The sequence below is a fragment of the Ambystoma mexicanum genome, chromosome 3p, assembly GCF_040938575.1.
Source record: "Ambystoma mexicanum isolate Mex_15411 chromosome 3p, UKY_AmexF1_1, whole genome shotgun sequence".
NCBI lineage: Eukaryota > Metazoa > Chordata > Amphibia > Caudata > Ambystomatidae > Ambystoma > Ambystoma mexicanum.
This window is the reverse complement of record NC_090925.1, coordinates 658313121-658327861: the sequence shown is the minus strand read 5'-3', so window position 1 is coordinate 658327861 and position 14741 is coordinate 658313121.

Genomic DNA, 14741 nt, shown 5'->3' with positions numbered 1-14741 from the left:
TGGTATAGGACTTGCCGGTTAGGTTTCCTCCAAGAATTGTAGGAGTTGATTGCTGCTTTTGCAGTGGCCTTGTTTTATTCTGTCGGTCGAGTTTTTGCAATCCTTTTTTTTTGTCTCATGATTCTTCGTTTTTCCACCAGCATCTGGTTCCTATTATGTAAATTCAGCTTATTTTTGTAGTTTTTCTTCTGCCTAGCTTGCCGGTATGGTTGAAATAGCGGGCAGTAGTCCGTTATTGCTAAGGTTCGGTTGTTAATCATGTCACATTTTATTTTATGATATTGCGCTGTGATTCTCGTTATTGCCGTGCTGGCTAGTTTAAGCCTCAAACCCTGGCTTGCTTATTCAATCTGATGTTGCATGTGTTGACTTTTGTTGGTACACCCCAAACTGTGATAAGTATTTTACGATCACTGTTTGTTGTTCGCCTGAGCTCGAGGTTAGTAATTACGGCTAGTAGATTTCTAGAGACATATATGGTCAATGTTCGCATTCATGCCGTCCTTTTCCCAAGTCGGGATATTTTGATTCTCTTTAGGCCTTCTGTTATGCAGGTTATGCAGGTCTCTCGACCACATAAGCTCATTCATAATATGCCTCTTCTGTCTCCTGTTGAGGCCTTTTTTGCGCTGTAAGAATCGTTTGTCACGTTACCCATAGCGTCCATCTCAGTTCCAATTCTTAGTCTTGTGAAACTTGTGTTCAGGTCACCACAAATTAGGATTTGAGAGATGTTGTGCTGTGCATTGGCTTTGTCAATGGTTAGCTCAATTTCTTTCCAAAAGTACTTGTCAATCTGTGCTTTGGGATTCCACTAGATGTTAATCAGCAGGAGGAGGGCTTCATCCTCTCTTCCTCCTGCGCTTTCTATCTGATTTCCCAAGAGCATCAAAGCTAAAATAAAGGTGTCAGTCCTCAGTATTGTGTCTGGCTGAAAGCCATTGCCTGAACATATGGCTATGAGCAACCCTGCTGATGGTCTACCCTTAACACATTTTATAGCTGGCAAAGTTATGACCTCAAATCCATCCAAAGTCGGGGGATCTACAAGCCATGTCTCTTGCAAACATAACAAATCAAAGGCTCCTAGGTTTACGTCCCCTTGTTGGGTTAGGTGAGAAAAACGTGGGGTGTTCCAGGTTCCCAGGTACACCGTACTCGGTTTTGATGGATTTGTAGCCTTCTTTAGTTTTCGTGGCTAGGATCGATTAATGTTCGATAAGGCCTCCAGAATCCATGCCCATGTTTTAAGCTCTGTGTCCTTTGTGCTCGCCTCGTTGTTCTGGCTGGGTTCTTTAGTTCTTGATTTCTGTTGGTCCAAAATGATGTTGATGTTCCAGTTTGGAAGCGGTCCCCGAGGGAACCAAGCTTCATCCTTAACGGTCACATTTATTGTTAAACTGAGTGGCACCTCTGATGTTGCAGTTGTATTCAGCATGAGAAAACCCAAAGGCCCCCATGGGTTTGCATGGGCTCCCTTGTTATGTGAGGTTGCTCCAATATATATGAGGTAAACAAATCTCCAATTAAAAAAATCACCAGCCACCACTGTTGCTATTGCCACTATGTGTTGGTAGTCTTATAGACCATGGGAGGACTCATTATCACTTGGGATGTGCACTTTCTGAATCCTGCGGCCCTCACTTTGCCTTGGGACAAAACCTTGGGGGCAAGATATTATCCTGCATTTTTACGCGTCCCTCTATAAGGATATAACATCTCCTGAATTTGCAGATTGCTAACATCATAATTGTTTCTTTTTTCACTACTTAGGAAATAACAAATATGAATTAAAACTGAATATGACTATGTTATAAAGTTATGTGAGTGTGTGCCGGCTGTATGATGTCAGAGCCTGTGGGGAATGCGTGAAATGTGTGCTTGTCATGGTTCCAGGCTTGACGGTTGGAGTTGACTGAAGGTGGCTGGCTGCGTGGGGGTGGGGATCCCGTGTTTCCGTGTCTGAACGTTGTGCCTTTGTGAACTTACCTGTTTCCCTTGCCTTCATGTGAACCCTGAGAGGTGACAACCAAAGGACATTAAGAGGCCGATTCATGGAATTAATGTGCGCTGAAATTTTTCGGCGAAAGCGTGCAAATCGCAGTGCAAGTGCGAAAATTGCGAAGAAACCCATGCACAGCGATTCATGGAATTCCGTGTGCGTGTAAATCCCTGGATGTGCGCTAAAATTCTGCGTGGCGCACGCTGGCGCACATGTCTCCAAACAGCGTGCGCTAAGCGCACATAGCGCAGCACACACAACAAAAGTAGGCGGAACAGGGGGCGTAACACGTGGAATGGAGAACAATGCGTGAAAATGTGGGCGTCACGGGGGAAGTACAGGAGGCAAATGCGCGGAACACCCACACGCGCGTCTACAACACGTATTCATGGAATCGAACAGGGCTAATGCATGTGCCAAAAAAGACGCGCTAATCCGGAAACACGTACGCCAGCAGGAAGCAGGCGTACATGGACCCGCGCAGCATAAAAGTGCGCACAAACAACAAACAAGCTCAGCGCCAAGATGAATATACCGTTCCTAGCAGCAGTGGTCGTGGGATACCGCAGGAGGAGGAGGAGGATAGTCAGGCCCAGAATTTTTACACCCAGAACCAGCCTTTTTGGGATGCCTGATGACCAGGTGTATGGGGGTACAGGTTTGCACCTCACAAAATACTCGACCTGGTGAGTGAGTGGGAGGATGACCTCACATCACCCACCCTGTGCTCCCAAGCACTCAGCCCCCTGGAGAAGGTCCTCAATGTACTGCACTTCTTGGCCACTGGATCATTTCAGCGGACAAGTGCTATAGTGGGGGGGTGTCACAGGCCACGCAGTCATGCTGCCTACACCAGGTGTTGGCCATCATGACTGCACGGCCATCAGTCCGCAGGCACATATACCTGCCCAGAACACCTGCAGAAAGGCAGGCTGCCGTCCAGGATTTCTATGGGGTGGCACAATTCCCCAAAGTGCTAGGTGCCATTGATTGCACCTATGTGGCTCTACGTCACCCCAGGGCATCTGAGCACATCTATAGAAACCGCAAGCACTGGCATTCCATCAACGTGCAGGTAGTATGTGATGCCAAGGGAATCATGTACTGCCTCAGTATATGCCAACTATCCAGGGTCCACCCACGACAGTTTAATTTATAGAATGTCAACCCTAAACCGGGACCTAGAAGCTGGGCGGCATGGCGATACATGGCTGCTTGGTGAGTATAAATGCCACTGCACATGCATGCATGTCAGATACTGAGTAATGTCACAACCCCATTAATGATACCCATCACCACCTCCCCAGGGGACAGTGCCTACCCTCTGAGCACCCACATGATGACGCCAATTCGGAACCCCACCACGCCACCCGAGGTAAGATATTACACAGCCCATATTGCAACCCGGGCATAGTGGAGCGCACATTCGGAGTGCTCAAGTCATGCTTTCGCTCCCTTGACCGCTCTGGTGGGCAGCTGTTATATGCTCCCCCAGTAGTGTGCAGGATCATAGTGGCAGCATGTGCCCTGCACAACATTGCAACACGCCGGGGCCTGCCGGTGGACTTGGTGGTGCCCCCATATCCCCAACCACATGCACGCCCGCCACGCATGGGAGGGGATAGGGCACGTGGTGAGGCAGCCCGTACGCGGCTGGTGGCTAATTACTTCACATAAAATTGCACCCCTGTGGAGTGCACACAGCCCTGGCACATACCAGTTGACAATCAATGATGATGATCTAAGGGACACTCAACTGTCACAACCATACCATCCTGAGATTGGTCACCTGGAAGTGTTACATTGTGTGCATCCCTACCTCCCAAACACCACCAATGCTGTGTTATCAAAAGACATACATCTATGCTGCGAAATGCATTACCCCCTTGCTAAATACAACATAAGAACAGCGCCATGTCACCCAACCCCTCCCCAGCTCCACCACCAAACACACCATGGCATGTCATGCAATGTGAAAGCAAACAAAGCAATGCACAAGACCTGACACAAGTGTCACAAAGTACACTGTCCCTAACGGAAACTGCCCACACACAATATGCTCCCAGTAATGTATAACTAACAGCACACATTACCAAATACTTACCACCAACACAATGCTGCAACACACCATGGAAAAATGCAAAAACATGACAGTACTAAGTTCAAGTAGTGGTAGTCTTACAACCTGAATACACCAGCATATCGACCCCTTACAACTGCAGAGTGTTGCTGCCACGCAAATGTCTCAGTGTACTGCATACAACATGAACTGCATCTGCAAAGTAGACAGCCTTGTGAAGACATGAGGAAGGAACCTGCAGATTAGGAGGAAGACATGGATGCACAAGCACATATCAATACACCATGCAGTGTACAATACAACAACAATATCCACTAGGGATGTCTACACAGTATTGACTACAGACTGCCCACACAGCTCATGGTAGCCCAACGTCACTGTGTAAGTCACAGTCACTTGGTCACACCCTTTGCAAGCCCATGGAAACAGGAAGCAGGAGGGGTGTGTGTCTCACGAACCCAAGCATCTAACCCAAACTCAGGACAAGTCTGCATGTGCCCAGCCAGAATACAGTGGATGCCCACGGGAGCCACACAAGGCAACACACTGTAAAAAAATATCAAAAATCAAAAATGGCCAGGGGGGCTGGGGGAGGCCACCCAGGAGGTTCGAGGTCAGGGTGCACCCAACACCCACCTGTGTGGATGTTGCGAAAAAAAATACCTCCTTGGGCTCATGGCATGCACGGCTATGCCATTGTGGGAGAACTGCTGTCGCTCTGCTCATCCTCTGCTGCAGCATCAGGAGGCGGTGGCACTATGGGAGGCAGCCCACGCAAAGCCCTGGTACGGTCCTCCATGGCAGCAAGCATGCAGGTCTGGAAGGTCTGATTCTGGAGGATTAAAGTGCGGAGATCCCCATGCAGCACATCACGGGTTGCCTGCATTTCTGCACGCATGGCCTTGTGTGATGCCCAGATCTCCTCACATGTTGCATGCAGCTCAGCTGAGAGCGAACGTGTGAGCTGCTCCAGCTGCTGTTCTGCCCTAACATTTTGGGAAGCCTCAAGTTCAAGCAGACTCTGCCTGAGGTTATGGAGTTCTACCCTCAGGGCTTCCCGTGGCCCTGGGACTCTATTGATATGGATTCGCGCAGAGTCTCCAGTGCCGCCCTTCTGTCCCTGTTGGACGCAAACATGTCTTCCCTGTGTGATTGGCAAATGGAGTCTGTTGCCTGCTGTTGTTGCTCCCTCTGCCTTTCAGGGGGGATAATGGAAGTGGCCACCCTCTCCATTGCCTGAGCCATCATTTCTACTGATGCTGCCTGTTGGGTTGCCATACCGTACATGGAGTTTTCCCATACAGTATTGTCTGGTGGCAGACGGCCACCACGTCGATGGGCACCACACCTGTTTGGGGCAAGGCTATCTGCACCTTTCTGTGCTGGCACTGCCTGAGGCTGCAGGGGTGCATTCCCCTTCTGATCTGCTGGCCCAGGAACAGGATCAGATGCTGTGGAGTGTGACCCTGCATCCGTAACCGCCAAAGGCGGACCTACCAACACTGTCATCCCCATAGAGGGTTCTACCCCTGGTCCATGTGGGTTGGACAGAACAGAATCCCTGCCAGAAACACTTACCTGCGACTGCACATAAGTCTCATCATCCTACTCAGCACCTGAATAGAGGTCTGGGGAGGTGCACCCAGAGGCACCCCTGGACAGTATGGTCTGCAGTAACATTGGGTTTTCACCCACCACCACACCACATCCCCCACTGGTGCCCGGTCGTGCCTGAGATTCCTCCTGGTTCTGCACCATCTCCTCAACCTCAACAGCACCAAGGGCGTCATCACCTGCAAAAACATGAAAGACAACAAATGGAAACAGGCATGAGCACCATAGCTCACACATAGGCCGTGACAAGCCAGAGATACAGTACATGAATTACACTTGTCCCACATGACTATAACCCTGCCATGCATGCACTGTCAAAGAGTTGGAAGTGGAGTCAAAAATGCAGACACTGGGGAGAGCAAGATGGATATGCAACACATTTGCAGCATGTTGGGTAGCACTGGCATCACACATCAGGCTGTGAGTGGCATGTCCAATACACATACATGACACATGCCACCACACAGATGTCAAGTAGCATAGCCACGGTAAATTACAAAACTACAGCAATATGTCAGTGAATGAGTACTGTCACACATCCATGTCACATCTACATGATGCGAAGATTGATGCTGAATAGTGTTGCAAAATATGCACGTGCCACACACTGAAACACATCCAGTGTCCAATAACACAGTCATTGTGGGATGATCAATGGTTGGTCACTTTCACATTACAGGAAACATCTGTCATCTTCCACATGCAAACAGGCCCTAATAAAAAATGGCTGCAGCCCAATACTCTATCGGCCTGAATGGTGTAATCATTAACATAACTAGGTAAAAATAGTGGCCCACTGTGGGCTGTAAACAATGACCGAAGCATATCACACATGTTGCAATAGGGCACAATAATGCATAGCAAAAATGGGAGAGTGGAAACAATCAGCCTGAATGAACACTTACAAAATCTGAACAATGTAGTTGCAAGATGACAGTTCAAGGTAAAGTGCACTAATGTGGGCCTAATTGGCAACTGTGGGCAGAAGGGATACAGTCATACCCAAATCCAAGCCATGTGAATGTATGGGAGGAAGCAAATGGGTGACCCATAACACTCAGGAGTACACACCCTCACCTGGCACTCAATCAGAACCCGTCACCCAAACAACATACACATGGATTACACAAACACGCATGGGCACTCACCGGACAATGCATCGTAATCAGGTAGATCTCCCACACCTTGGATCTGTTCCTCTGTGACGAAGGTCCCAGCAACAGACTCATGTTCAGTGAGTTTGTTGTCCTCTTGTGGAGACCCACTGCCAGTCACCAGAGTAGCAGCATGATTTGAGGCCAGCTTGTTCTTTGCTCTGCGTTTCAGGTGATTCCACCACTTGTAGCAATCATCAGCTGTATGCCTCAAAAATCCAAGGGCACTTATGCGGTCCGCGATGGTCTGCCAGTGTGCCCTACGTTGACCAGGTGTGGTCTTACACCCTGCAGTCACCAACATTTGTTGGCTACGTGCCGACACATTGGTTACAAGTGCATCAAGTTCGGGGTCATTAAAGCTAGGCTTCCTTGACGTGCCAGACTGTGTAGCCGTGTCTGGGGTCTCAGCCTGTAGTGCCAGAGCACCCTTCTTTCTCTTCTTCATAGGTGGAGCTGAGCCTGAGTGGCTTGCGCCGCTCTGGTCAGTAGGGGCAGAAACGCAGGTGGACTGGGTACTGGGAGTGTGCGAAGGCACAATGACCATAGGTCTTGGTGCAGGCATTGGCTGAAGTGTGATGTTGGCAGGGGCAACGTCAGTTTGATGGACCAGGACCGACACTGTCCCGGCTGGGAGACTCAGAGCTGGGGTGGATAGAGCTGCAGCTGCCCCGGCAGCCTCCCCATCCTGCCTACTTGGGGCAGCAGATGACATCGCTGCCCCAGATCCACGTGAACTGGTGACACCAACTTGCACCGACACACGTGGCTTCGACTTGCTGACCTGGAAGTCAACCTGGGAGTCATCCTGTGCAGGCTCAGGTGCCACAATGGGCTGGTCCAACAAGGGCTGAGCTGGGATGGTGTCAGCCACGTTTCCCTCAACCAGGGGGGGGCATGGGTGTCCCTGATTGATCCTCCACACATGGGGGTCTAGGGGAACCGTGCAAATCCTGGCCACGTCCCCTACCGCGCCCACCACGCCCACCTTTTGGAGGTCGGCCACCTTTGCCTCCCTTACCGCTAGGTCGCCTCCCAACCATGGCACTGATGTTGTTGTGAGTATGGGAGTTGCAGTAAACAATTGTCCTGGGCAATTGGGGGTGAAAGGGGTAGGGTACTAGATGGAATGTGTACGCTAGTGCTCTAGCAAGGCTGTCTGTGACCCCTGGGGGAAGATGACGGGTCACGCAACGCACAGGCACCCCAAAAACAAAAAGTAACGTGCATGCAACCCCTCGTAGACCACGTGTGTGGAAAAATGAACCCGCACTATGCTGTGGGACCCAGAAACACAAAAACAAGCGTATGCGTGTTACACGCAGCCTACAATGACCTCTGAAGGACTATGCGAAATACGGGGCAAGCACAGTTGGTAAATGCATGCGCGACTCACCGTCTGCCTGGAAAAATAACGTGAAAAAAACATTTGTGTGCGCGTAGGCAACACCCCTGCCAAAAGAAGAACTGTACGCTGTCTGAGGAGACAGGACAAAAGAAGAAGTGAACGCTGTTTGTGGAAACAGGCCCAAAAAAAATAAAGAACGCTGTCAGAGGTAACAGGGAGTACGAACTTGAAACACTGTGAAGTAATCACGTGTGAACCGACAAGAAGTACAGAATTCACCCACTTGCTGTCCACGAAAAGCACGTACAAGGGAATGGGGTCCTACACGTACCTTTTAAAGCGGCCCACAGGTACAGCGTCACTTACGCGTGTACGCGCTAAGGCCCTTTCCTCCAATTACACGAGCTGACACTCGGACGTGCAGTTTTTGGACGTGTACGATGAACATGCACCTGTGTTGATGGAAACGCCCTCGCGCGTCACATCACTTACGCGCATTGGCCCTTTCCTCGGATTACACGCATCCACACGCGGACGTGCAGTTTTTCCATGCGCGCTGAACCACTATGCCCACATCATGAGGGAAACGCCCATGCGAGTCATGTCACAGAAGTGCTTACGCGCTAAGGGCCTTTGGTCCAATGAAACTGCATACATGTGCTGACGCGCTAATGCCTTTCCTCGAATTACACGCTGACGTGCAAGATTTTCACGTGCCAAATTACTCCGTATCAAGCTGGCCACACAACAACACACGGAAGACCACACTCCTGCCCAAAAGGCCGAATTACTGCCCCCCAGAGCCCCCAGCACGCTCCCACCTGCCATCTGCTGCTGCCTGACTGTCTGGTGCCCACGTGCCTTGCTATTTGCTGCCTGCACATCAGCCAGGGGTGCAGTTGCTGTGACCACCCCTGCTGGAACGGAAGACTCCCAACTGGGATACCATCGCTCAATAGCCCAGCCCCAGGACCCAGTTGCCCACCCACTCCTGCCTCTGGGGTTTCCATGTCGGGCACAACACCATCTGGCACCACTAGCAACCCCCAGCCAGAGAGGCAGAGGGCCACCAGCTTCAGTGAAGGGAAGTTGGTGTCCTGGTGGAGCAAGTCCTGGGGCAGTATGATGCCCTCTTTGGAAGTTTGCGTGCCGACAATGAAGGACGGACCAGGATCTGGATGGACATCGTGGCTGCCATCAACGCGAAGGGGGTGGCAGTCCGCGACTTACACCATGTCAAGAAGCACTGGGTGGAATTCAGGTCCAGGACCCTCAACAAGGCCCGGCGCCTCTTGATGGCAGCGGATGCCAAGGGGCGCCGGAGCCACCTGTCTGATCACCAGATGAGGGTCCTGGAACACATATGCCCAGCGCTCCACGTCCAGGTCCTTCAGAGGCAGACACGTCTGGAGTCGAGCGGTAAGTGTACATGCATACTGATTGGATGCTGTGCGTGTGGTGGTGTGCCAGTAGTGTGCAGGTTGCACATGTGTTTTCGTAGGGCCATGTAGGCATGTGTATGAACAGGGGCGTGTGGTTGCCACATGTGAGTCCTCTTAGGTGTGAGACACATCGATGGTGTATGTGTTGGTAAGCATGCTGTGCAAATGCAGGTGTGGTAGCACACATGTTTGAATTTCTGTGTATGTACGTTGGCATGGTTGTGGTGTCACACATGGATGGTGGTTCCTGCTGCATGTATCTGCACTGTGTACATGTGCATGTGTGTGTATTTGACAAGTGTGCAACTGTGATGCAACATGGATGCAGGTGACACTGATATGTAGAAGGCTGAATGCCAGATGTGACATGTATGGCGATCGCATCACTGCGACAGTTGAAGGAGATGTAGGCATGCATGTAAGTGTGGTGGCGTGTGTGTGTGTCTAATGCACTCCCTGTGTTTCATGTGATGTCAGGCTCACCTTCGGCTGTTCATGCTGTTGTATGTGTATGGATGTTGCTGCCTGGTGCAATATTGCTGTGGAAATGCTCATGTGTGTGCGTTGAAATGACATGTGTGTCGTGGAGTGTGATGCCATGTCTGAAGTTTGACACTGCCACTCATGTGCAACTGTCATGTGTGTATCAGTCCATTGTACAGTGCCCTGATGTCTGTGTTTTATCTCTCCCTGTCAGCAGCGTCAACTGATGAAGAGGGCGGAGAGGATGCTGTGGAGCACAGCGGCAGGGATCGCACCACCAGCCGGAGACGCAAGGCCCAGTTCCCCTCCCAGATTGTCATCTTGTCGGGGAGTGAGGAGTCTGGTGCTGCATCCCAGGCCACAGCTGCCGAGTCATAGGTCCAAGAGGCAGAGGTCGGAGGTGGACTCCTCGGCAGCAGAAGGGGCAGCTGAGACCCCACAGGGTCCAACGGAGGAAGATGGCACGGAGTCATCCAGGTTGGTGGGGGGTTTGGTGGAGGAGGAGGCCGCGGAGGGACACACACGGGGTCTGGAGGTGGGGATTCCACTGGTGATAGTGGTGCAGTGCAGGGGCAGGGACAGGAGGCAGCACAGGCCGCCGCTGAGGTGCCTGTGTGTAATCCTGTCCCTGTCCTGTCACTGCATCATTTGGCACCAGCAAGGATGCCTACGTCCAGACCCGTTTTCAGGGAGGGGATGAGCGCATGACAACTGGCCTTCCTCTCCCTGCAGACGTGACTATCCGGGACCGTGTTGAGCCTGTCCTGAGTGGGATAGCGTTGCGTCAACGGGACATGCGAGGTGACCTGCAGTCTTTTCGTGGAGAGACTGCACGTCATCTCGCATGCCTCTTTGACCACGTTGACCTACTGGGACGGGTCACCGGTGCTGGATTCCTCCGTGTGCTGGACCTTCTTGCGACCCCCTCCTCACCTGAACCCCCTACGCGCCAGTCGTCCTCCATGCCATCTTCCCACCCATGTGTCACCTGGGTACCATGTGGAGCTGCCCCTGACCCAGCGGCCAGGCTGGTGGAGGACACATCCCTGCCACAGTAGGGAGTTGGACGTCCAGCACGGGTGGCCACCACGACAACTGCACCCCAGCCGGAGGAGGACGTGCAGGCAGCAAGAGCCAGGGCACAGGCACAGACACAGGCACAGCAGCAGCAACATGGTGGGAGCAATGATGGCTCGGGGCCTTCAACATCGGAGGGGCAGGCATCGGCCATAGGGCAGGAGGACCCCGGATTTCAAGTGTCTTCCGTGTGGCAGCTGTTGGGCCACGCCATAGATGCAGAGCGGCAGCGGGCGGAAGAGGCACCGCTCACAATGGTCAGGGCGGAGAACTCCATGCGGAGGGCCCTGAGGCGGGCCGAGTGCCTCTAGGCAATTCGCATGGGGTTGGAGGTGAACATGCCGTCATCCCTGCGAACCCTCGGGGCCATGGAAGAGGACCGCCTCCAGGACATTGAGCGGGAGTTAGATGATGCCCTGTCCCGGCACATCAATAAGTGAGCCGTTGGACTAGCCCGCTGACATTGTAAATAGTTAGATAGTGTTAGGTTTCCTTTCTGTTTTTGTTTATTTTGGGGCGATTGGACAATGCACCACATTTTTGTATATAGTTCTTTATTTGTAGGTTTCATTTCATTTGTTGGGCTCATGGACCCTGGATTGGTGATTTGTATATAGTTGAACAGTGGATTTTTTTTTCATTTTTGTTTTCATTTCACCATGAAGCAATGGATTTCACTTATTATTTTCCTTTGGATTTGCTTTGTTGGACTGAGACTTCGGACACATTTTCATTTGGATTTCTTTGGATAATGATTTCATATTTTTGATTATTTTCTGGACATGCTGCGTTTTATTTCTTCTTCACATTATGGTGTGTTTTCTTTTCATTAAATTAATTTTGGGTTCAATACATTTTTGTTTCATACTTCGATGTGTGGTATTCTATCATTGATTTCATGCATGTCATGATGTGGGTTTTCACATTCACTTGCACCCATTGTGTGTGTGTGACGGACATGTGTTCATTTACATACTTGCCATTCCGGTTGTATCATGTAATGGGCATTTCTATGTGGGTGGATGCAATACTTGGTTGGGTCTTTGGGCTGGGGTGGCGTGGGGTGTGATGTGGCTGGCAATTAGGCCCATGATTGAGGATCGTCATGATGTGGGGGCAGGGGGACATGTGTGGGACATGAGTGGGGGCCTGCTGGCAGGTGCCCCTGACTGCTGGGGTGTGGGGGTGCTGGGGGACATGAGTGGGGGCCTCTGGGACCACTGCAAAAGATTTAAGTCTACAGGAGTTAGCAGTAAACCCAATTGGTAGCAGTCTGTACCACCCAGATTTACCTGGTAGCTGTGGCTGAGCAGTCAGACTTCTCTCAAGATGAGTTAGGCAGTATTTAGAGTATACAAGATAGGGCAATTCACACAGTAGAACAAGCAGACGCTGATTAGAGCTTGGGTGTAAAGATATATAATTATTTATTTAAAAACACATCTATGGAAAACACACTGGCACTAATACAGCAAACAACTTTAATCACAATTACTATAAGTAGATATCAATCCCCTAACAATATTTCGACAAGTCTAGGTTCCACGGCACCACTTATTTGCCGACAGAGGTGAATGCTTTAACCTAGATGGCACTCTAATATTCGTTAGAACGGGAGAGAAAAGGCAGGGTATGAAACCAACTCGGTACCAACACTTTTACGAAGCAAATGCAAAACAAGTAAGGCAGGGTCTACTGTAAATCACAAAGTTCAGAGGGCAGGCCTACTCGGAGAGAGGCAAGGCGGTATGTCCCAAAAGTATCACAGTGGAAATGCACTTCAAGTCTTTGTAGCAAAATGTCACAGAAAGGTTGGACCAGTGTTAGAACAAGAAATTAAGAAGGTCTGGAGGCGACCCAGTGGAAAGGTAAGGATTTAAGACACCTCACGCTAACCGTCACAAGGGAGGCCAGGCAGACACAGTACCTTGTAAGTGAAGAGACAGCTCCGGCGGGGGCAGTTGTTCCTGGTGGTGGATGCAAGTCGGGACTTTGCCAGAAGAAGAGATGATCTCGTCGTTGAGGAAAGCGAAGATCGTTGCACCACCAGGGAAGAGACCAGCTGCGGAGTGCTCCGTCACAAGGCACCACCTTTTGGTCGCGGTACAGTGGTTAGTGGCTATCCGGTTGCCTGGGTGCTCAGCACGGGCAATTCGACCACTACGTCCTGGGAGCGAAGAAAAAGCAAGGGACCGGTTGTTCCCACCAGTCAAAGGAAGGAGACTTTCCAGCAGGGAGATCTCCTCTGTCGTCGGGAAGTGGTGAGTCGGTTCAGCAGGGCTCCACCGGAGGTGTCGTCGTTGCAGGTCGGCTCAGCTTTACCCTCGTCGGATTGTTAGGTCCAGGATGGAAAAAACAAACTCTAGAAATCCAGCAAAGCTGCTGGGGGACTCACTAGGTTAGAAAATTCAGCCTAAACAGAGAATTCTCCCTAAAAGTGCCCCTGACTGCAGGGGGATGGGGGTGCTGGGGGACATGAGTGGGGGCCTGCTGGCAGGTGTCTCTGACTGCTGGGGGTGGGGGTTCAGGGGGACATGTGTGGGACATGAGTGGGGGCCTGCTGGCAAGTGCCCCTGACTGCTGGGGGGTGGGGGTGCAGGGGGACATGTGTGGGACATGGGTGGGGACCTGCTGGCAGGTGCCCCTGACTGCTGGGGTGTGGGGGTGCTGGGGGACATGAGTGGGGGTCTGCTGGCAGGTGCCCCTCACTGCTGGGGGTGGGGGTGCAAGGGGATATGAGTGGGGGCCTGCTGGCAGGTGCCCCTCACTGCTGGGGGGTGGGGGTGCAGGGGGACATGAGTGGGACATGAGTGGGGACCTGCTGGCAGGTGCCCCTGACTGCTGGGGGTTGGGGGCGCTGGGGGACATGAGTGGGGGCCTGCTGACAGGTGCCCCTGACTGCTGGGGGTTGGGGGTGCAGGGGGACATGAGTGGGACATGAGTGGGGGCCTGCTGGCAGGTGCCCCTGACTGCTGGGGGGTAGGGGTGCATGGGACATGTGTGGGACATGAGTGGGGGCCTGTTGGCAGGTGCCCCTGACTGCTAGGGGGTGGGGGTGCAGGGGGACATGTTTGGGACATGAGTGGAAGCCTGCTGGCATGTGCCCCTGACTGCTGGGGTGTGGGGGTGCTGGGGGACATGAGTGGGACATGAGTGGGGACCTTCTGGCAGGTGCCCCTCACTGCTGGGGGGTGGGGGTGCAGGGGGACATGAGTGGGACATGAGTGGGGACCTGCTGGCAGGTGCCCCTGACTGCTGGGGGTTGGGGGCGCTGGGGGACATGAGTGGGGGCCTGCTGACAGGTGCCCCTGACTGCTGGGGGTTGGGGGTGCAGGGGGACATGAGTGGGACATGAGTGGGGGCCTGCTGGCAGGTGCCCCTGACTGCTGGGGGGTAGGGGTGCATGGGACATGTGTGGGACATGAGTGGGGGCCTGTTGGCAGGTGCCCCTGACTGCTAGGGGGTGGGGGTGCAGGGGGACATGTTTGGGACATGAGTGGAAGCCTGCTGGCATGTGCCCCTGACTGCTGGGGTGTGGGGG